Here is a 23,038-nt window from a genome sequence, read left to right on the forward strand (position 1 = left end):
ACCTCACATTGAAGTTTGTAACTGATTTCTCCTCGTCTTGCTATGCTCTGCACAAATCTAAGAACAGGCAAGTTATTTCTTTCTTTCTTAAAGTCTTACTTAAGTCTTTTCATTCTGTTTAATTTTCAGAGCCGAAATGTCTTTCCTTGAATCTTTATAGCCAAAGAGAAGTCAGGATGTAGTTCTGAAGGATTTCATCTCCAGCATCTTGTTCCTTGTGTCTCTCCACACTCCACCCCAGTGTACAGGACCGAATGCCAACCCTCACTTCTGCTCCTCAGGGAAAATTGACATATCCTTTACTGGAGAATATGGCCAATTGCAGTATCACTTTACTCTTCCCTCCTTGGATGATTTCAATCTCAGTGGTGAAGCAGGAACCAATCCTCCATATCTCCTGACTGAGGAAAACCCATTTCCAGATCATCAACTGGTCCCACAGAAACCTCTCTCTAGGCTGAGGTGACAGAGGCTCTCTCTTCCCCTTTCTGGGTGGGTGCGCAGACTCAAGACATAGCAACTACCATCTCTGCTCAACCTCTTCCCTATGTTTTTCTCTCTTCCCGTAAGTGAGAGGGCTCAGGAGATACAGAACCAATTCTCAGAAATCTCTTTTGTAGACTGTACATGTGGGGATCTGTTTCATATTCTTTGGGGTATCTGATACCCAAATAATATATTGGCACCTCATATCTATCATATTGAAAGAGATATGATGAGTCCTGATTTAACTTCCCGTTACAGTTCCCTAATTGCATGATTCTGTAATATGACAGCAATTCAGATGTAGTAATTTGTGTTCTGCACTTATTACAGAAAATCAGATGGCATCCTGTAGCTATTTACCCCTTACATACTCAAATATTAATTCACCCCATTGACTGACTGCTTTTTGTTTATTTGTTTGTTTTGGAGGGGATCGCTCACCAAGAGCTAACAACCCCCTACGTCCCATTCTAGATCACAATATTGTTACCCAGGATCTTTATATTGCCTTCCCATGGTGCTCTGTGCTGCTTCCCAGGACTCTGGAATATTCTTTGCCCCATATGCCCATTGGTATTTTCCCCCTAATAATAAGAATGTTGTCATTGTCATTGTAGTTGTTGTTGCTTTTGTATGTGAGGAACCTAAGAATTAAATTCCCATTTACACTGATTTTTTTTTCTGATGTAAGAATCCTGATTACCTCAACACTCTGTGTGCATGTCATCTTCTATTCTCCTGATTTTCGTGAATATACTCTAAGAGGCAGCTACACACTTAGTCTCTTTCTTTTGCCTTTTCCAGTGGAGGGGCTCCTGGAAGGAAGAGGTGCCTCACATTTCACACTGGTTTACACGTGAGAGAAGTTTAGTTTGGGCTGAAATTGGGGATTTAAGAAAAGCCTTATCTGACTCAAGATTGCCTGAGAACCAGTTACGTCCCTGGGTGTCTGATTCTTTCTCGAAATAGAGCTCTTGTGTCTCAGAAACCAAACATATTAATAGTTTTCCATTTGGTCCTCAACCAAAGAAAATACTGTCAGTTCCCGTGAGTCAAATACAAGACTATCTGTGCCAGCCCATTAAAAGAAAAGCCATTCAACTGATAACAGTAGATACATCCAGAGTGAAAATTAAAAAAAAAAAAAATAATAATGCAGTGTTACTTTGTATTAATTTAGGCATGGGGATTTTTGTTTATCATGAAGGAAAAAGAAGACTACGCCCCTGCTGTGGTATGCACATGCACAACGGGAGCCATATTTTCTCCATGAACTAGTGTGCCGAGAAAGCTAGTTGAAAAGCAAGGGCTAGTAACAGAACTCGAAAGTTATGCTGACACTCTTCCTGTACTCTGGGGAGATTCTTGCTCAGTGGGTTGGGAATGTTGCAGTTTGTCCCTGCTTTTGATGATCCATACAATTTTAGGCAGGTGTTACTTTGTGGCCCACAGTTATTTCAGCTGTGAGGTAAATGGTCACAATAGGACTGTTGGATACTTTGTTAGTGAAATGGAGTTGTTGTTGAGCAAGGTACCTTCAGGAAATGCCTGCAAGTAAGCTTAGCTGCTGGAAGTGAAGCAAGTCTATGTTTTGTGTTTTTACCATGAGTGGCCATCTCTAGAAAGGATTGTGAAAACAGGAGCTGCATGCTTTTCTTGATTATCCTCCCTTATTTACCTTTGGAGCCCTTTGTTTTTCTGGTTCTCAGTCAACTTGGAGATTTGTTTAATTTCTCCTATCAGTTAAAGAACCAGTGGAGAGCAATATCCTTTGAATGTTAGCCAATACCAATCTTGGATAGCCCTCGAAATACCATTAAAGTTTTATTGTCAGCTCTTGCTAAAGAGCTAAATCCCGAGATAGGAATTTCCAGTGATAGAACTGCAGTTACAAGTGGTAGAAGAAACACTTCCAGTTGTCTCAAACTCAGAGTCAATCACTTATTCCATCTACGATTAAGGGAGTCTTGGATCCAAGAATATATTGAAAGATGGTAATGGTTTTACAGGCAAGCCCCGACAAACTCAGGAATATCCCTGTTGTCAAAATTAAAAACAGAGATTCTAATTTGCTTCATGGGTTCATGGGTCATCCTGGTTGGAATCTTTCCTGGAGATCTTTTAGACTTCTATGTTATGTCCTGTTTTCCTGGCAAAGCATGATGTACATTTCCTTACTGCCGTTTGAAGCTCTAGAGCATCTGGAAACTTTTCCTCTCCCTTTCACAGATTCCTTTGAAGAAACTTAGTAGCAGTACCAAGGGCATTTATTTTCCTGCAGAGCAGATGGGGATAGACAAGAGCAGAATGAACTTTCTCATGTTTTCCAGTGAAAGTCAAGTATTTCCATTCTACTTACTCCTTGTACTCTAAGCCATCATTTCTCATAAGAGATGTTTTTTTATAATACCCAAAACAAAGCAAAAAAACAAAATTTATTATGCATAAAGAATACGTATTACAAGATTATTTCTCCTAACTTTGAGAATCACTAAGGCTTTTCCCGTGAGATAATGTGGATAGTCCCCTGACTGTGTAGTGACTTTGCCTCATCTTCTTTACCCAGCTCAGCCCCCACCTTCTCTAAGCTCCACAACCCAGAGTGGTCACTTTCTAATACCCCTTACTCTATCAAATACCTGGCACTTAATCACGTGCTGGTTTATGTTCCTTTCCGTTTTACGTTGTATTAAATACAGATTGTAACTTTACGACATTTCTACAGGGACTTATTTTTCTGGTCAAACTGAAAGTCTGACAACTATGGTGCTTCCGTCCTCTACTTGACTGTAAACCTTGGATCCATCACATATGCATATGTAGGTTCTGGTGGTTATTTTCTTTAGCATCCCCAATAATCATTATCATTAGTATTAACAAAACGAAACATGGCTGCTAAAAGGGAGAATTTGAGGTGCATCCAGCATTCCAACAGTGAAGACATGATTACTGGTACCCAATGTGGACATGGGTCATGGATGGAATACAACATGGCCCCATGGTAACTATTGTTTGGGACCTGATATGGGATAACTGCAAATAGCAACATCCAAAGAAACACTTTAAGGACACCTGGAGCACACCTTAAAATAGTAAAATACATAACTATTATTGAATGCTAGACATAAACAATTAGAAACAATACCAGTAGTTCTTGAAAAGAGCTCATAAAAACCCCCGAAATAAATCACTTCTTGCTCAAGTCCAATCAAATTTACATGCATACATGTGTAAATGGGAACCAGTTATATATTATTATTTAACCCCACATGTAAATGTAAAGTCATTCAAATAATAAGGAAAATTGTATGTTTACATATCATTTATTATCCATTGTCCATAGAGGATAAGAAATCTGTGTTGCACTCTCTCATTCTCAACTTAATATTTGGTTCTCTTAAATATCATCCTAAGAGGTTTTTATAATATCAAAAGCAAATCTAATTTTCATTGTGCATTAAGAATGTGTTAGGCACATATTATATAATTTCAACTTTCATTTTATCTTTGAAACCATAGTTTGTGATTAGTTACTGTTACCTCCATTATTTTCAGAAGATAAAAGCAAAGCCCAGTGAGGCTAAATAATTTCTCTATAGCTGAAGTTAGAAAGTCCTGGGACCAGGGTTCAATGCTAGGTCTGCAAACTCCAGAATCCATTATTTTCCATTACACCAACAAAAAACACTTTGGGGAAATCACAAGGTTTCACAATGTCAGACTTAACAAAGATATTTTTAAGGTGCAGAATATTCATTAATGGAAGCAATAGTCTTCAGTTAAATAAAGAAATTGATATGTCAATAACAGTATTTTTCTAAGCCCTGATGAACATTAACTGGTCTGGTAGTATTTCATATCCTTTTCTCTCCCCACCCTTGTTGCCTCACCCAGGCTGTAGAAACCTATCCAACTTTCTGCTCATGTTTGTTCCACTGGGACCCTCATTAGTCCTGGCCCTGCTCATCATATGCCTTGTGGATCTGTTTTATATTAAAGGTATAATTCTTAAACACAGAACAGAATTATTGTGTGAAGAAACTGAACTGGAGAGATTGCAGACTCAGAGAAACTAGGCACCATCATAGGTGAGGGTGAGGCAATGGGTTGCAAAAAGGATTTTGAGGGAAAGCCTTGGTAACAGTGCATAGGACACAGGACTGGTGTCCGAGATACAGAGCCCAGGGCTCCGAAGAGTCCTGTACTTGACTTAATGCTCTGTTGCTGACATCTCGAAATTCTTAAAATTTTATCTTTGAACTTGTGTTTTATAAGTGAAGTTCAATGGGATGATGGAGCATGAATGTGAGCCCAGGAAACACACATAATGTGTGTGTCCACTGTTCCTTGCTGCCCCGTTCAAGAATAGTGTTTGTGATGCCCCATGAGCACAGAACTCCAGTGGCCCCAGATATGTGGTAGTTTAACAAGACTCAAAGTGAGTGCGAGGAAAACATAGTTAGCCTTATCAATGACAATCCTAGGGACTGCAGTTTCTGTTTAAGTCAGAACTTTTCAAATGCAGAAAAAGGGCAATTGCATTCTAAGAAACATGAGCGCCAAGGAACCCTATTATGTCCTTTCTTATTCCTATTTCTTTCCTGTCTTAGCCAAACCATCTACAATGAAAAAGAAAGAAAGGGAAAGATAAGGCAATTCATTGTTATTTTTCTTTTCAGTCCTAACTTACTCACCAGGAAGCTAAAGGTAGAGAAGGTTGGTAGAATGTGTGTATATCAAGAAGTGAAATGAAAACGATTTATTTTTCTTGTGTGCAGCATTTCCATTGTTTTGGTAAGAATGAAACATATATGCAAGTACAAGCTCTGAAACAAAAATTGTGTAATTTCAATGATTTTGCTTGAGTTAAATGCTCTTATATTTGCATTTAAAACTGGCATTGCACAATATAAAGATGAACAGTAAAAAAAATAATTTTTTTTGCTTAGAACTACTTTAAATAGCAACTAAAAACACTATGACAAATCAAGAGACAGAATGCAGAAGAAGAAGAAAACAAACAACCTATATTTTGGTAACTTTATGGCATTTTTCCTCCTTTTGGAACAGTAGGCCCACATTTTCATTTGGCACTGGGCCCTGCAATTTATGTAGCAGGTTCTGGTAGGATGTCTTCTCACCCTGAAGGTCTGTGGCCAGAATCCCCAGTGAAGGAGATTGATGGGTCCAATCTCTGGAAACATTGACCAGCCCCAGAGAAGAACTTCCATGGACATAGGCGTTCATTGATATACATTGGTTTCCCCCCACTCCCTAATCCCCCCCTACCACTCACTCTAGCAAGAAACCTGTAAGGGTATGGGCCCTCCCACACATACTGGATTTCCCTTTTTATTTTTATTTTTTTTAAAGATTTTATTGGGGAAGGGGAACAGGACTTTATTGGGGAACAGTGTGTACTTCCAGGACTTTTTTCCAAGTCAAGTTGTTGTCCTTTCAATCTTAGTTGTGGAGGGTGCCGTTCAGCTCAAAGTTATTGTCCTTTCAGTCTTAGTTGTGGAGGGCGCAGCTCAGCTCCAGGTCCACTTGCCATTGTTAGGTGCAGGGGGCGCAGCCCACCATCCCTTGCGGGAGTCGAACCGGCAACCTTGTGGTTGAGAGGATGCATTCCAACCAACTGAGCCATCCGGAAGCTCAGCAGCTCAGCTCAAGGTGCCATGTTCAATCTTAGTTGCAGGGGGTGCTGCCCACCATCCTTTGCGGGACTTGAGGACTCAAACTGGCAACCTTGTGGTTGAGAGCCCACTGGCCCATGTGGGAATCGAACCGGCAGCCTTTGGAGTTAGGAGCGTGGAGCTCTAACCGCCTGAGCCACCGGGCCAGCCCCCCATTGGTTTTATGGGGTCACTTTATGAACAGACAGCCAAGGACCTGCAGACATCAGAGGAAAGCTTCTAGATGGAAAGAGAGCAGCCAGATAAACATCAGATCCCCAGGAAAAAAAGAGTGCATGAGGAAATTATCTGATATGATAATGCACTTGAAACAAACTACTAAAATTCTTATATAATAAAGCATTTGGAAAAAATATCAATTGGTATGTAGAAAACTATGCAACTCTAAAAACATGTGACAAAAATGGATGGCATAGAAGAAAGATTGTCAGAGTGTACTACATGGCCTTTCTCTAGATCTTATAATACGAACACTCTCTATGGGATGAAATCAAATTGTTCTATGACTGTGTTTGGAGGACTGGGTGAGGGGAAAGCAGAGTAGAGGGGCTCACTGCTTATCTAGCATAACAGGAAGTCAACAGATGATGCTTAACTCTGGTAAATCAAGGACTCACAGAGCACGGGTATTATTGAGGAACACGGAGATAAATTCCAGACGAAATAGACAAAGAAGTTAAAAGTAATGCCTCTCGGGAGCATGACTGGAGGGTGGGAGGGGCTGACAGAACCAGCAGGGGGCAGTTGTTTTTCTTCATCAATGTTTTACTTCCATTTAATTTTAAAACTCTGCACAGACATCACACTGATAAATCTTTACAGTGAAGGAAAATACTAGAAAATGAAAAGAATAAGATATTGGTTACCTTCCAGAATTTCCAGGAAGGCTGGGCAGCTATGCTTGTGCAGGAATAAATGAAGTGTCCTGGTGAGAACAACGCTGTCACCTCTGCCAGACAGTGCAAGCCCCGACCCAATGGGCACTGACTTCACGGCTGCAGTATCACAGGACATTATTGGCAGCAAACATTCTCCACTGTGCCTATGTCTTTCTATCATGGCCAGCAGGTGCACTGTCTTGGGTGGTAGCATCTGATTGGCTAGGACTAGGTTGTGTGTCCATAAACAGCAGCCAGTTTAGTGGAGGTGGCAGACAAATGGCTTTTTTTATGTAGGAGAAGAGGAGCTTTGCCTCCTGTAAAGATTCATACGGTGTCTCATTTCTAGGAAGGAGTTTCAGATGTTAGATAGTGGAAAAGAATATCGAGTGTACCCTATGGTCACTTCCTTAATAAAGGATAGATCACTTACAAATATTTTATTTTTCTTTGTCAGGCAAATTTTGAGGGAATCTTAAGTTGTTGAGAGCATAAGTATAGGAGAGGGTACATGATTATTTATCTATCCACCCATTCATCTATCTCTCTATCCATCCATCCCTCCATCCATCCAACCATCATCATCTTTTTTCTCTCTCCACCTGTCTATCATTTCCCTATCAGTAAATCTACCTATCTCACACTAGGTGCAAGTGTTGTCATTAGTAAAGCAATGAAATGACAGCAGATACTCTGAAAGAGTGTGTGTGTATGTGTCCAGTGGAGTGATTAGAAAGACAAATTCCAAGGGAAACCAGAGGATTCTGCAAATCAAAAACTTACAAACAAAAAAGAGATAAAGAAGATCACTATATCTGTTGCAGAAAAATGGCAAGGACCGAGAAACTCAAGCAGCATGTGGAGATCAGGAAGAACACAGCTTTATTACGCCGCTGGGCTCAGCAGGATCCTTCCCAAAAGACTGAGCCCCTAGCAAGGTTTTGAGCAGGTTTTTATGGGTTGGGGACTTCCTTGAGTTGGGGAAGGGGTAGGTGTCATCTGGAGGGGGTTATGTGGAAGTGGGCTGGGGCTTAGGCTGGGGACTTCTCTCTCCGCTGGGGTCACCATTTCAGCTCAGTTCCACGTAACAGGGAACCATTTTAAGGTCAGTTTCCCCATCATATTCACAGAAGAAAAATATAACATCTCCCAGCAGAAAATGATGCCTTCTCCTACTTTTCCCTTCATTAGGGCTGTGAAGAGTGAGCAGCACCTTCCCAAAAAACTCTAGTAATGAAGCACAAAGCTTGGGATGCGCCATTGACTTGCCTGTAACTTCTGTAGGGAACGTATGTGACATTCAATACCAGACCCTAGGATGAGTAAGAGGGCTGTGCATCAAGGAACATACATAAGGAGAAGTCAATGCAAGAAAACCTGTCATTTCTTCAACCAAAACAGTTGGTAGTTTGGTAACAGAGGGGAGTTTCAGCTTTTACATGCCATTTGCTGAGTTGGCTTATTAAACATAAGTTCCTATTAACTAACTTCTAGTCTAGTGATATGGGGCTTTCATTAAGACACCAAGAGGGTTGACAGATGCATTTGTTGCATATTTTATGTATTCCTAAAAGGTTTGGCATTGTGAAGAGCCAGGCTGGGGAGCTATGCCAGCAAAATTGGTATTCCAGGAAAACAATCTGAAGAATGTGTTACAGGGTCTAGCCATGATTGTTCTAGATAATGAGTGTGTATTACATATTCACATATATTTACAGTGTATGTGTATATAGGCAAACACACATAGCAGTATTTTGAATTTGAGCAAGTGAAAAAAAAATTCATCTCTCTACCTCTTACTAATTCTCCAAGTTGCTAGGTTTGTTGTGCTGTAGGATTTTCAATAAACCCCTCAGAGAATACTCCTCCACCTGGATCTAAAGTAATTCACATTTCCTCTAGTGTGAAACCAATTCACTGCAGGTAGAGACCTAAGTAATTACAAATATCAGACACAATTTTAGTAATTGCATTTCTCGTCTGAAATTGGTATTCATTGAAAATATAAGTTTATTTTCAATGAATATCAAGAGTTTGTTTGCATGAAGAACAAAAAACACTTGCAGATAAGCCGTTGAGCTGTGATCAGGTGAAAAAGTCAGTCTAATCTCTACAGCTAATGAAGCTGATGAAGGAAAATCATTAATTCAAATTTTTGGAGAAATATGTTCATGCTGGGCATAGAGGAAAAGAGGATTTAAACAGGTGGCCATGATATTTGGGACAAAAGCCCGATTGATTTTAAACGGCAATTCAGAGTAAAGAACAGAATGTTGATACTAGCAGTGTCTGGCAGGCAGCTCAGTGGAATATGCAGCTAGAATCAGGCTTCCTACCAACCGGATGAGGTTTATTTCCAAATTGGAAATCTGATGGAGAAAGGCAAGTAGCATGCACAGGTCATCACTTGAAGCTGGCCAAAAGAATTCTTGACCATCATCCACTGTGTTCTGGTTCTGTACTGTCTACAGGTGATTTGGGGGTGACGTGGGGGATGGTGCTTGGAAAGAAAGGCAGGGAGATTTAAGATTACCTTAAAACAATTAAGACATACTTCTTACCTAAATAAGTTAAACGGGAACATTCTGGGAAGGAAGGCATGTTTTAAGTCAAATAATCCAACTGGCTCTTCTGCCACTTTTTTTTTTTTTTTTTTTTTTTTTTTTTATCTTGTTTGTCACCATTGTGTTCACGGGTCGAAGTTCTATTCTGAGTCAATACAGAAAAATCTAATCGTTCTTCTCCGTGATATCTCTTCAGGATTTTGAAGGCAGTGGTGTGTTGTGTAACTATCTCTTTTGAAGATCAGATATTTCTGTTTCCGTCAGGCATTCCTCCTCAGAAAATTTTAGCCCTTTCATCATCCTGTTATTCTCTGAATTCGTTCACTTATCAAATATTTAGTGTGCACTGACTTGTACGTCAGGCATGCCCATACCTACGGTACAGAAGTAAATAGATACCGTCCCTTCCATAAAAAGTTCTGGGGCTTGTGAGTGAGACAAATGAAAGAAATATACTGTGATAAGTGCTGTAATAAGGATATGCATTGGAGTATTATGGGAGAATCATTTGTCCTTTTTGTAAAGAAATAAGCAAAATGTTTCAGGTAGGGTTTGACTGGTATGGAGCAGAGAGGATTTCTCACATCTTAGAATTTTAAAAAATCTGTTTGTAAGTATACTTCTGTGCCCCTTTCCATACCTGGTGTTATTTAAGACTTTGATCTCTTTTTCTTTATGACATTTGTCAAAAATTTTTATCAATTCTTTTTTTTTTTTTTTGAGAGGAGAAAGTCAGGCCTTTAATAATTGTAATAAAAAATAATAAAAAAGCTTACGAACAGCAATGCAACATTTTCTCCCACTCATTGATTCTTATTTTTATTAATATCTGCTTTTATTCTTATCAATTCCTTCTACTTTAAAAATATTTATTTTTTTCTAGCTTTTTGAGTTTATTAATTTTCAGCCCTCTTGATCTCTAGTGTATTTTATTGTCTATACATTTCCTTTGGCTGTTGCTTTAGCCACACTCTTATGTATTTTGCTGGATGAAGTTCTTGTGGTTGCTCCATTATAAACAATTTATAAAGTGAGGTTTGTCTAATCTCAGAGTTCTCCCAGTGACTCGCCTCAGATCTTATGCAAAAGACCTTCACCAGATCCTGCTGTCCCCGCTAACAGTACACTTGGAGAAATTGCCCCCGCAGAGGGTCACTCTCCCTGCAGCATCCCCTTGTCCTCCACGGCCCTTTTGAAAGGAGCAGCAACATCCCCTCTAATTAGGGTGGACAAGGAAGGGAGCTGGCAAATGGGTATGTGTTTGTTAGCTACTGTTGCCAATATGAGAACTAGAGCTTGAGAAAGACCCCTTGCCAGAACAACTAGTTAAAACAAGAATAGGATTGCGTCTAGATTTCATCAGAATATTATGAGGTGCATCATTAAGCAAGGCAGGAGGCGGTTGGACTTGTGTAAATCGATTCTCCTCATTTAAAGCAGTGAAGTTCAGGGTGAGCACAGGTGAGCCTCCTAAAGCTTTTGTTTAACGTGGATGCCTGCCGGGGGCGGGGGGTGCCTAAAAAAGTGATAGAGCCCATTTGTTATTCTTTCTCTGTTCCCTTTTCTTCTTAAAATCACTTTTTCTTATCAACCTTCCTTCAGGACACCGTGATTTCACGTTCCCCACATCCGCTTCCCTATGGCAATTTGCCCTGAAGAAAGGATCTGGAAACTCCAGTATAAATGACTGATATTTAATATATTGCCTCACCTCAATTGACATTCATTTTAAAAGGAATGCAAATCTTAAGTAGAAGGAAAGCAGCATGTGTTCATAGACTTTTCATCCTTAATCATGTGAGGGACGATGTGGATCCAGTCAGAGATGCAGACTCCAACGAGGATGGGGGCTGAGCTGCTTTCTTTTTTTTTTTTTTTTTTTTTTTAATATTTTTATTAAAATACAGCTAACATGCAATATTATATTAGTTTCAGGGGTACATCATTGTTATACAACATTTATATACCTAAAGAAGTCATCACCATGATAAGTCCAACAACCATCCGACACCATACCACTATCACAATATTATTGACTATATTCCCTGTGCTGTGCATTACATCCTCATGAGTTATTTGTTTTATACCTGGAAGTTTGGACCTCTTATTCCCCTACGTCTTTCTCCCCCTTTTTAATTACAGTTAACATTCAATGTTATTTTATATTAATTTCAGGTGTACAGCATAGTAGTTAGACATGTGTATAATTTAAAAATGATCCCCCTGACTAGTCTAGTACCCACCTGGCACTATACATAGTTATTACCATATAATTGACTATAGTCCCTATGCTTTACTTTTCATCCCCATGACTATTTTGTAACTACCAATTTGTACTTTTTAATCCCTTCACCTTTTCACCCTGCCCCCAACCCCTTCTCATTTATCACCCCAACAAATGTAGTACCCATCTGACATCATACATAGTTATTACAATACTATTGACTATATTCCTTATGCTGTACCCTACATCTCCATGACTACCATGTAACAACAAATTTGTACTTCTTAATCCCTTCCCCTTTTTCCACCCATCTCCAATTCCCTCCCATCTGGCAACCATCAAAATGTTTTCTGTGTCTATGAGTTTGTTTCTGTTTTGTTTGTTAATTTTGTTCTTTAGATTTCACATATAAACTAAATCACATTGCATCTGTCTTTCTCTGTCTGACACTCCACTCGGCACAATGCCCTTCAGGTCCATCCATGTTATTGCAGGTGGCAAGAACCTATTCCCTTCCCTGGCTGAGCAATATTCCATTATATACAGAAGATGCCAAAAAAAAATGTATACACATTTTAAGAAAGGAAAAACTGTATTAAAATTGTAACACTCTCTCTCGCTCTCTCTCAATATATATATATATATATATATATATATATATATACATATATAGATAGATAGATATAGATATAGATATATATATAGATATATATCAATAACAACAGATGAATACAAGTCATGTGTATACCGTTTTCCCCAAAAAATAAGACCCAGATGGACAATCAGCTCTAATGTGTCTTTTGGAGCAAAAATTAATATAAGACCCCATCTTATTTTACTATAAGTATATTTATATTTATATTTTACTATAAGTATATTTACTTATATTATATATAAGTATATGGTATATTATACTATACCATACTATAATGGTATGATATATGATATGATATATGATATAATACTGGGTCTTATATTAATTTTTGCTCCAAAAGACGCATTAGAGCTGATTGTCCGGCTAGGTCTTATTTTTGGGGCAACATGGTACATTGTTTTGGAACCCCGGTATATGTATCACCTCCTTTTAATCCATTCTCCAGTGGACACCCAGGCTGCCTCCCCATCTTGGAGGCATTACACCATTGTAAACAATGCTGCAATGAATATATGGATACACATGTCTCCTTGAAGTAGCGTTTGGGTTTCTTTAGATAAAAACCCAGAAGTGGGATTACTGGGTCCTGTTTTGTCTCTTGTTATAGCCTTTGTTTTAAAGTCTATTTTGTCTGGTATAAGTATTGCTATGCCATCTTAAAAATATATTTTTTTGTTTCCATTTTCATGAAGTATCTTTTTTCATTCCTTTACTTTGTGTGTGTCTTTCAATCTAAAGTGATTCTCTTACAGGCAGCATATCTAAGCTTTTTTTTTTTCTTATCCATTCAGCCCTCCTATGTCTTTTTTTGGGGGGTGTACCCCACTCAGTGGGATTTGCCCCCGTAGGCTCTGGTGCCTATTGAGACCACCTTTTGGGTGTACCACTTGTGGTGCTAATTGGGTGATACTCTGCTGTCTGAGCCAACCTCCAAGTATGTTGGTTCTGAGGCCTCTTGGGAGGGGATCCTGGGCAGGCCCAGGTCACCCACTACTTGTGACCAGCCGGGGACTACCTGGTGGAGCTACAAAGCGATCTTAGGTTGTTCACCGCCTATGCTAATCCTGGAGGCACATGGAAGGTGCCACACTGTGAACCAAGGTCTTCTGCCACCATTACCGGGCATGGGGTAGCTCCGCAAAATGCCAGGACACCCTAAGCCCTGCTGCCACCTGCTGGCTCCCTTAAGGCTCAGCCACTGATAAAACCTCATGCGGTGTTTGAGTTACGTGAGGCAGGGTGTCAGGGAGTCCCTAGAGTGGGAAGGGTTGTGGTCACCAGGTTAATGTGGATTCTGGTTTGCTGCCAGGGCTGAGCCTGGAGCTACTCAGCAAAAGTGTCACAGCACAGTGAGGCCAGTCGCCTGGGGCCCAAGGACTCTGATAGTTTTCCAAGAAACAGTGCAATGCAGGAGGGCCTGGCTGCTCAGGGAGAAAGTGCCTCTGGTGTTGGAGGAGTTGGGTGTGGTGGGGTCCCAGTGAGTCAGCAGGGTGGAGGTGTGGAGCTCACCAGGCCAATCAGATTGAAATTTGGCCGGAAGCATAGGGGGCGGGCTCAACACAGGAAAGATGGCTCCTGCCTGCCAGCTGGATGGGAGAACCACCCCACAGAGGAAAAATGGCGACTATCCTTCCACACCTCTTCTGAAGCCACACACCTCAGTCTGCTCCCCATATCCCTCTGACATCCCCCAAGTCACTGACCCTTTGCTGGAGCCCAAGGTGAGTGCCTGAGTGAATGAGTCTGTGCCCGGGCCCTTTAAGAGGACGTCTGGGTTTCCTACCACCTTCCGTCCCACCCAGAGGGTCAGAATCCCCACTGTTTTTCACAGCCAGATGTTGTGGGATCTCCTCTACCCAGCACCAGTACTCTGGGTTGGGGAGGCTACTTTATGGCTAGGGTTTCCCACTCCTCTGAGGAAACCCCTCCACCCTGCTGAGATATCCCTCCTGATTCTCAACCACCACAGAGAGGTTTGCATCCTGTTCCGTGTCTCTGCCCCTCCTGCCATTCTGGATGCGGCCTCTTCTTCATATCCTGAGTTATAAATCTTCTGTTCAGCTAGACTTCAGGTGGTTCTCCAGGTTGATTGTTCTATAATTTAGTTGTAATTCTAACGTGTTCATGGAAGGACGTAGGCACAGTATTTATCTACTCCACCGTCTTGGCTCTCTTTCGGCTAATATCTTAAATGAGTGAAGAGGGCTGGATGTATGTAAAGCAGTGGTTCTCAGCTAGGGACCTTTGTCCCCCAAGAGACATTTGACAATGTCTGGAGACCACTTTGATTGTCCTAACTGGGGTGGAGGGTACTACTGGCATCTAGTTAGTAGAGGCCAGGGATGCAGCTAAACAGCCTACAATGTCCTATACAGGACAGCTCCCCTGACAACCAAGGATTATCCGACCCAAAGTACCAATAGTTTTGAGGTTGAGGAACCCTGTTGTAGAGTGGCATATACAGTAAGTCTTCACTTGACGTCATTAATAGATTCTTGGAAATTTTGACTTTTAAGTGAAACCTATTTTACCCTAGGCTAAGTGACAGAAACAAGATCTAAGTTCCTAGGGCATATTTCTGCTCACAGAAATCACCAAACTTCTAAATAAAGACCCCAAATACTTCCAATATTAAACATTGACATAAATGTGAGCTATACATACATTTAAGAAGGGTGAATAAAAACAAGTCAGACAATAATTCTCTAATCCACTTATTCCAGTTCAGGGTCCTGGTGGGCAGAGCCTCTCCTGGCAGCTCAGGGCACCAGGCCGGACTCACCCTGGACAGCACACCTTTCATTTGCAGGTTGCACTCACAGAAACACCCACGCTCCCTCAGAATCGGAAAATGTAGACATGCGAATTTACTTAATTGCACATCTTTGCGATGTGGGAAGAAACAAGAGTCCACAGAGAAAACCCATGCAGACATGGGGAAAATGTGCACACTCCCCAGAGACGGTGGCCCTGGCCATAAATAGATTTTTTTCTTTCTCATCAATGTTATAACAAGAAGATGTTGAACAAAACAAGTTATTTGAGGGAGGACCTGCTATATTTGCTAATGACACTGGCCCCGTGTTGGAATGACAGCAGGGAGAGCTTCAGGATGCCAGCTGGAGACCACCTTCCCTGAATAAAGGGGTTCCCACTGCTCAGCAATCAAGGGTTATTGTCCCACAGTCCAGTGCAGACAGATTTTCTGACTTCCTTGGAAAATTAAAAAAATGCAGATTTTTACGTGAAATTACATTTTATCGACGAAAATACATTCAACCTAAGAGAAAGCTTGTAAGGTTTTATTTGAGCCAAACTGACAAAAATTGCCGGGAAGCAAAATCTCAATGGATTGAGAAAATGCTCCGGAAAATGGCAGTTTGCAGCTTATTTTATATGTAGACTCAAAGGAGTAGGGTTAGATAAAATCCACTGGTGGTAGATTAAGGGGGTGGGAGAAAGCAAAGCAGGGAAATCTGTGGGATTGGATAAAACTAAATTGGAGAGAAAGGTACTTTTTTCCCATCGGTGGTAAAGGACAGTTAATAGTTCACTTTTTATAGCACATAGAGATGGTAATCAGGGGACAAGAATAATAACGAGGGATTCTATAGTTTCCTGCTCTGGTCCAGAAAAAGGGATTACTGACATTCCAAGAGTATGTTATCCTAGATGCAAAAAGACAATAGACAGTCTCATTTAAGGTAGAGATTGACCTTTGTGAAGGAAGCTACAGACTGAAGATGCGACTTCCCACCATGGCCCACTTTAGTTATGTTCACGCCATCCTATGTGGTTATTCTCAGTCTCCTGAGCTTGTCAGGTTTAACATGTGGCCTCTTTTCCATCCACAGTTTTAAAATACCAGTAATGAATCGAAATGAACTAGTTGAGAGAGCCACACAAGATGACTGTGGATGGAAAAGAGGCTGGACTTGGCTTCTGGGTGGCTACTTACGAGCTCTGAGCTGGACAGTCCTGTCCTGGCAGCGTAGTTGTGGGTTGTAAATCCAGGGCTGCAAGGTAGGAGGACAAGGTTCTGCTTACCAGTCATACTGTCTGCAAGAAGCATGACTACTCTGAGGCAGGCGATACAGTGCTTTGCCGAAAATAAGACCTAGCCGGACAATCAGCTCTAATGCATCTTTTGGAGCAAAAATTAATATAAGACCCGGTCTTATTTTACTGTTTTACTTATCTTTACTATAAGACAGGGTCTTTATAATAAGACCGGGTCTTTAATATAATATAAAATAATATAATATAATATAATATAATATAATATAATATAATATAATATAATATAAATATGTAATATAATACCGGGTATAATATAATATAAAAGACTAGGTATCATACAATATAATATAATATAATACTGGGTCTAATGTAATATAATATAATATAATATAATACCACGTCTTATATTAATTTTTGCTCCAAAAGACACATGAGAGCTGATTGTTTGGCTAGGTCTTATTTTTGGGGAAACACGGTAGAAGAGGTCCGTTTCAGCTGCGAGTTTGTGTGGGGAAGTACTGCTGCTCTAAAATTGCTGTAGCACTATTTCATATAGCTTCCCTGGACAATTTTACCTTTTCCTCTTGTAAAAGTGTCTTGGATTCAGTATGCACATTTCAGATTCTGGACTTTTCTCTTACTAATTCAAATACTTCCCCGACAGAGCTGGTGAAAAGATAAAATAAGATGATATGCATGAAAGTTCATAATGTAAAGTTGTCTGGCACTAAAAGAAATGTTAGTGGACCCTAAATACAAAGATAATCCTTCACTTTTTGAATGGGAGTGTAGGTATTTTTTTTTTTTTCAAACTGGGTAGAATTAGTGACCAGCTCCTGGGATAATGAGCTGAGTTCACTCGCTTGAATTTGGAGGGTAAACACATGTTCTTTGTGTCTGGGAGGTATGCTTGAGAGTTCCTTTGTCTCTCCCTGCTTTGGGGAAAAGCAAATTTGGCATGGTCTTTGAATGTCTGCCTCCCCCACACTTCTTTTTAGTATGGAAGCTTTGTAAATTTGCCTTTTAAAAACAAGCACCATCTTCATACCTCCTGAAACCTAATTCTCATCCAGAGGCTATGTAATGAACAAAGCGAGTGGTAATACCAACGGGGCAGACTGCCCGGCCCACGCAGGTACACTGGCATAGCTGCACCGGGGAGGGAGGCCGTTTGTAAAGAACCCTTTTTATTGTGACTCTTTCACCTCCCCCAGCCCAGCCTGAGCCATGAGAAGAACATCGTTGTCAATGAGACAGGCCAATTTTACCCATCTTACACAATAGTGCATTACAGACTTTCCAAGAAGACGCCATTCAGGGTGAATCACCAAATTCAGGATGAAAAGGTTTTGATTTGCAAAAGCACTCAAGCATTTCTCTTTAGAGCTGGAGATGACAGGGAAGGAACCGAGGTGCCTGCAGCTGCTTCACCTTTGGGCCAGGTGCACTGGCAAGCTCTCCACTGTGGAGCAGGGCTAATGCACCCAGCATTCACAGGCGCCTTTGTCACACCCTGGGTGCCTGGGCCCGTGAATGCCTTATTTAAGGCGGAAAAGAATGAGAAGGTGCTGGTGATGGTGGGGTATTGAAATGTGTAGAATTGAGTCAAAGCATGCACTGTGGGTTAATGGCAACTACAATTAATGTTACAATTTTCAAGTCCTTGATTGAATTTCATCAACACAGGCAAGAGGTGATGAGAGAGAATGCTAGGTGGAGGATTGCGTTATTTAGGATGACTCCAGCTACAAATAACAGGAAATCTACCTAAAATGACTTAAATCTTTCTTACTCAAAGTAGGGGCTCAGAACTGGCAGCATCACCATCACCTGGGAGCTTGTCAGAATTGTAGAATCCACAGCCCCAGCCCAGAACTTCTGTATCAGTATCTGCCTTTTAAGGCAGGTGGGATTGGGTCCTTTCTAAAGTCTTTTTCAAGAATAGGGTTTTGTAAATAATCTAAGTCTTTTTTTAGGTAATTTTATCTTCAGTACCAGGTCACTCACTTGATTGGAAATGTATATTTTGCAAAGGAAAGGGGTAAGTAGAGAAAGGAAACTGTACTTTAGGAAAGAAACTTATTTTCATGTCCTTTGTTCTCCAATACTCATGCCCTACCTCCAACTCTTAAACTTGGACCCCTACACTTGCCATTTACTGTAGATGAGATTCTTTTTCACATTTGGACAGGTCAGTTTCCACCTTATTTGTATACACATTATAGTTTGAGAAACACAGCCTTCAACAAGGACCTTTACTTTTTCTTCTTAATCTCAGATAATAAGTAGATGAGAAGTAAGCTATGCCCGGGGTCGGTTAACTCAGCAACTCAGTAATGTCAGGAAGGGCCTGGGTGTTGTCCATTTTTCTGCTCTTCTATGCTAAGTGTGCCTACTTTTATACTCAGACTTATCCTCCTATGGTCACAAGATGGCTGCAGAAGCTCCATCATCTCACACAACTGAGTGAAAGGGTAAGAAAAAGGAAGCTCCCTCTCACATATGCCTTTTCAACAGCAAAGAAGCATTTTCCAGAAGCTACTTAGTAGATTTCCCCTCATGTTACATTTCTCATATCTAATTATCCAGAATTGCAATCACTTGCCAATTCTTAAACCAATCACTGGCAAGGGGATTCGAATAAAAATGATTAGCTAAGGTCAATGAACCTTTAACCTCTGGGACCAGGTAGGAACCTGGACTCCTTTGAAGGACATGGCAAGTAAATATATGAACAAAATGGGTTTCTGTAACTTGGAAGAAGCAAGTGTGGGTAGGGGAGATAGCTGGTGGGAAAAGCAGTCGTGTGTGCGGCAAGAATTTTTTTGAGGTTGTTCACATATATCTTGGGACATTAGGAGTTTCCTCTCGAATATTTGAGAGTTTAAAAAGAACCCTCACTGAGGTTTCCCTCTATGACAGATCTAAGAGATATTGTCCTAGTGACATGTATACCCTTGACAGTTTGTGCTATAGGAAATTCGTGATGATAGAATAGTGCAATGATAATATTTTAGAACTAGACAGTTAGAAGGGACTTTTTACATTAGTGTCATGCCCTTACTCTATAGATGAACAAAGAGTCTAAATGATCAGTACGCAGGTCAATTCTGTTGGGGCTGGGAATATAGTCTCCATCTAGGTGCTGTCATCTTGATGGAGGTAGTTCATCCTTTCAATTTGACATCTGGAATTTGAATAAGTAAATCGTTTTACCTTTCTGGATGATTATGTAGAATGCATCACATAGAGGCCATTTTAAGACCATCTAAGATACATAGGATTTGATTAAGCGGGTCTTAGGATCCGAAATGCCACTGAACTGTGAGACCGAGTAGGCAGGGCTCTATCTAATATAGTCTGTAGCACTTGACCGGTGTTTGTAGAACAATGAACAGAGTGGATAAATGAATTAAGTACATCTTGCTTTTAAGAGAACATCATGTGACCTACCGGTAACATTCTTATGTGGATACACTGTTTTTACTGACTTACTCTGAATGAGTGGCACAGAACCAATAGATCCTGAGTTTGCATTTACTCTTTCAAACTTTTACTTCTAAGGGGCTGAAAGAAAAGGCAAGTACGACATTAGACTGCATTACTAAACGTATCATGTTTAGGTCAAAGGAGGCAGTCTTCACACTGTCCTTTGTGCTGCTTCTGGCTACATTTGGGATGTTTTATTCCTTTCTAGCACCATGTTTTAAGGGAGACACTGGTTAAGTATACAGTGATGGCAATGAAAAAAATTAGGGCCAGACATTTTATTAAACATGTCTATTTTTTTCATTAAATCATTACAAAAATCTCTGTGAGGCAGACATATCAAAAATGAGGAAACTAAAGCTCAGAAAAATTAATTAACCTAAGGACAGCCACTGAACAGTGGAGCTGGGATTTGAACTCCGGACCATGTAACTCTGAAGTCCATGCCTTTAACCATAGCTAATCTTGTTAAGCATTTATTATACACTAGGCATTGTTCTCAGTGTATCATTTCATTAATCCTTACAAAAAGCCTATGAAGTAGGAAATATTTATTATTTCATTTTACAGGTAAGGAAACCAAAGCTTGGAGAGGTTGAGTAACCTACCTGTATCCTTACAGCTATTCCTGTTAGCCTTGGGCATGAACCTGGTCTCAGAGCTCCAGGTTTCACCACCATTGCTATTGCTTGCAGATGGTGGAACACAACATTATATCCTATGTTGTTCAAGACTGCAGAATCAGGATTTAGAAGAACTTCCTAAGATTGAGTCTGTGCCAACAATAGACTTTTCTGCCTCAACTACAAGGGAACTGGCAAGAGGTAATGAACATCACAGTCAAGGAGGTGTAGCTGAATTTACTGCATATAATTAGAGGAAGGATTGGGTCCTTTTAAAAGGATTTCAAGAATAGGGTTTTGTAAATAGTCTATGTCTTTTTTAGGCAATTTTATCTTCAGTACCAGGTCACTCACTTGATTGGAAATGTATATTTTGCAAAGGAAAGGGCTAGGTAGAGAAAGGAAACTGTACTTTAGACAAGAAACTTATTTTCCTGTCCCTTGTTCTCCAGCACTCCTGCCCCACCTCTAACTCTTACACTTAGGCCCCTACACTTACCATTTACTGTAGATGAGATTCTTTTTCACATCTGGACAGGTCAGTTTCCACACTTTCCCTTTTAGATAAGAGTTAGGCCAATGTTTAGCTATAGTCATCACTTCCCCAAACACCAACATTTGGTAATCTACGTGTTTGTGTCTTAAAACTGAGAGCGAGGGTTGAAGATTCCATCAATGTGAAGTTTGCGTAACACTTCACTGCAGAAAATTAGTTGCTAAATTGCTGCAAAGTTGAGATTGTAGTTGATGGAAGCTCTGATCAGTCTTGAGTAATGTGTACAAATTCAATGTTTGCCTAGAGAAACATTTTCAAATGACTTGGTACAGTTTGGCTCCATTCTGGTGAGAAAAAGAATGATGCTTCAGCAACTTGAAATTTTGCTCAGTGAAGTAATCCTGTCTTTGAAATGAGTGGGCTGGAGCTCAAAAGGCAAACTTTTTAGGCTAACACTGAGTACTTTACCTCTCTCTCTCTCTCTCTCTCTCTCTCTCTCTCTCTCTCTCTCTCTCTCTCTCTCTCTCGCTTTCTCTCTTTCTCTCTCCTCCCTCATCCCCATCTGCCTCCTTCTTTTTTTTCTCCTGCATTCTCCTTCCATTGTCTATCTTTTCACTTTGAAAACCGTGGGCATCAAAATGCATCTGTAGCTGTTAATTTTTCATGTGTCTGACTTTATGGGTTTGTAGAGCTACTGAAATTAAATTAATTTTAAATGGGTTTTAATTACTAATGCTTTGGGCCATTGCCTTTAGCAAAGTCAACAAAACAATTAGGGTTACCTTAGTTTGTCTCTTTGAGGAATGTACTTCTTTGAGCTCTTACTAAACAGAACAGCTTTCCAACTAGGAAAATAAATACATAAAATAAAACCTCTGCTATATTTGAATGTTTGAATTTATTTTTCTTCCAAGAACAGCCACCTTTGATTTAGAAAACAGGATTTAAACTGTGGACAAAAGAGTTTTTGCTTGTCGATAATCTCTAATATTTTTCAAAGTTTAGAGAGGTTCCTAGTAGTAATATTATGCCATATAAATGCTGACGCAGAGGCTAAATTATGACCAGAAGGTTTAAATACTGTTCTTAGCCCCATACACAGTGCTTTATACGTAACATTAGAGAAATCAGTTACTTCTCAACACAGTATTCTCTTGTAAATTAAGAGTAATTAACTCATAGTTCAAAAGTGAACTACCTATAGAGGTTGAAGGTGAAACAAAATAAAACAAAACATTGCAACGTCTGTGAATATTCCCCTCCCAGGAAGGAAGGCTGCTTATGTTGTTCCCAGTGGACTGTTCTGTTCAATCAGGGGCCATCACTTGAGTGGTTTGATAATAATAAGCTTAGATTGGCTGCAGATAAAAATGGGCAAGGTTGATTAAGTCATTTAGTCCTTTGACAATTTTGCAAACCAAGCAATTTCTATAAAGATCAGTCTTAAACTGCCCAATAAATGGACTAGTCAGATAACCGAAGTTCTGAGTTCAACCTATTGTACCTTCCCCCAGAAAATATTGCAAGATTTTGACGATTATCTCTGAAAATTAATATCAAATTTCTTTTATCTAAATGTATGCTATTATTGTTAACGATTCCCTAGTGGTCTTTAATCCTCTTTTATCCCTCTTAGTTGAAAGTGTGCTAAAATACACCCAGATAATAGAAACACCCATGGTTGCCAGCTGGTTAATTCATTAATCAGTTCAATTAATTGTATAATATGACAGATATAAGAATCTTTCTAAGCAGAATATTAAATCTATATCTCAAGTTCCAAATATATTAATGTAAAAGATAATTAGAAATGAAACAGTTCGGAAAGAGAAAAGTATTTTTTTTTTCCTGCAAAGGTATTTTTTTCCTGCTAGTTTCTCTCTAGAATTTACTTTTCACTCACATTT

Source organism: Rhinolophus sinicus, chromosome 14, assembly GCF_057876585.1.
Source record: "Rhinolophus sinicus isolate RSI-liver-muscle chromosome 14, RSI-T2T, whole genome shotgun sequence".
NCBI classification, from domain to species: domain Eukaryota; kingdom Metazoa; phylum Chordata; class Mammalia; order Chiroptera; family Rhinolophidae; genus Rhinolophus; species Rhinolophus sinicus.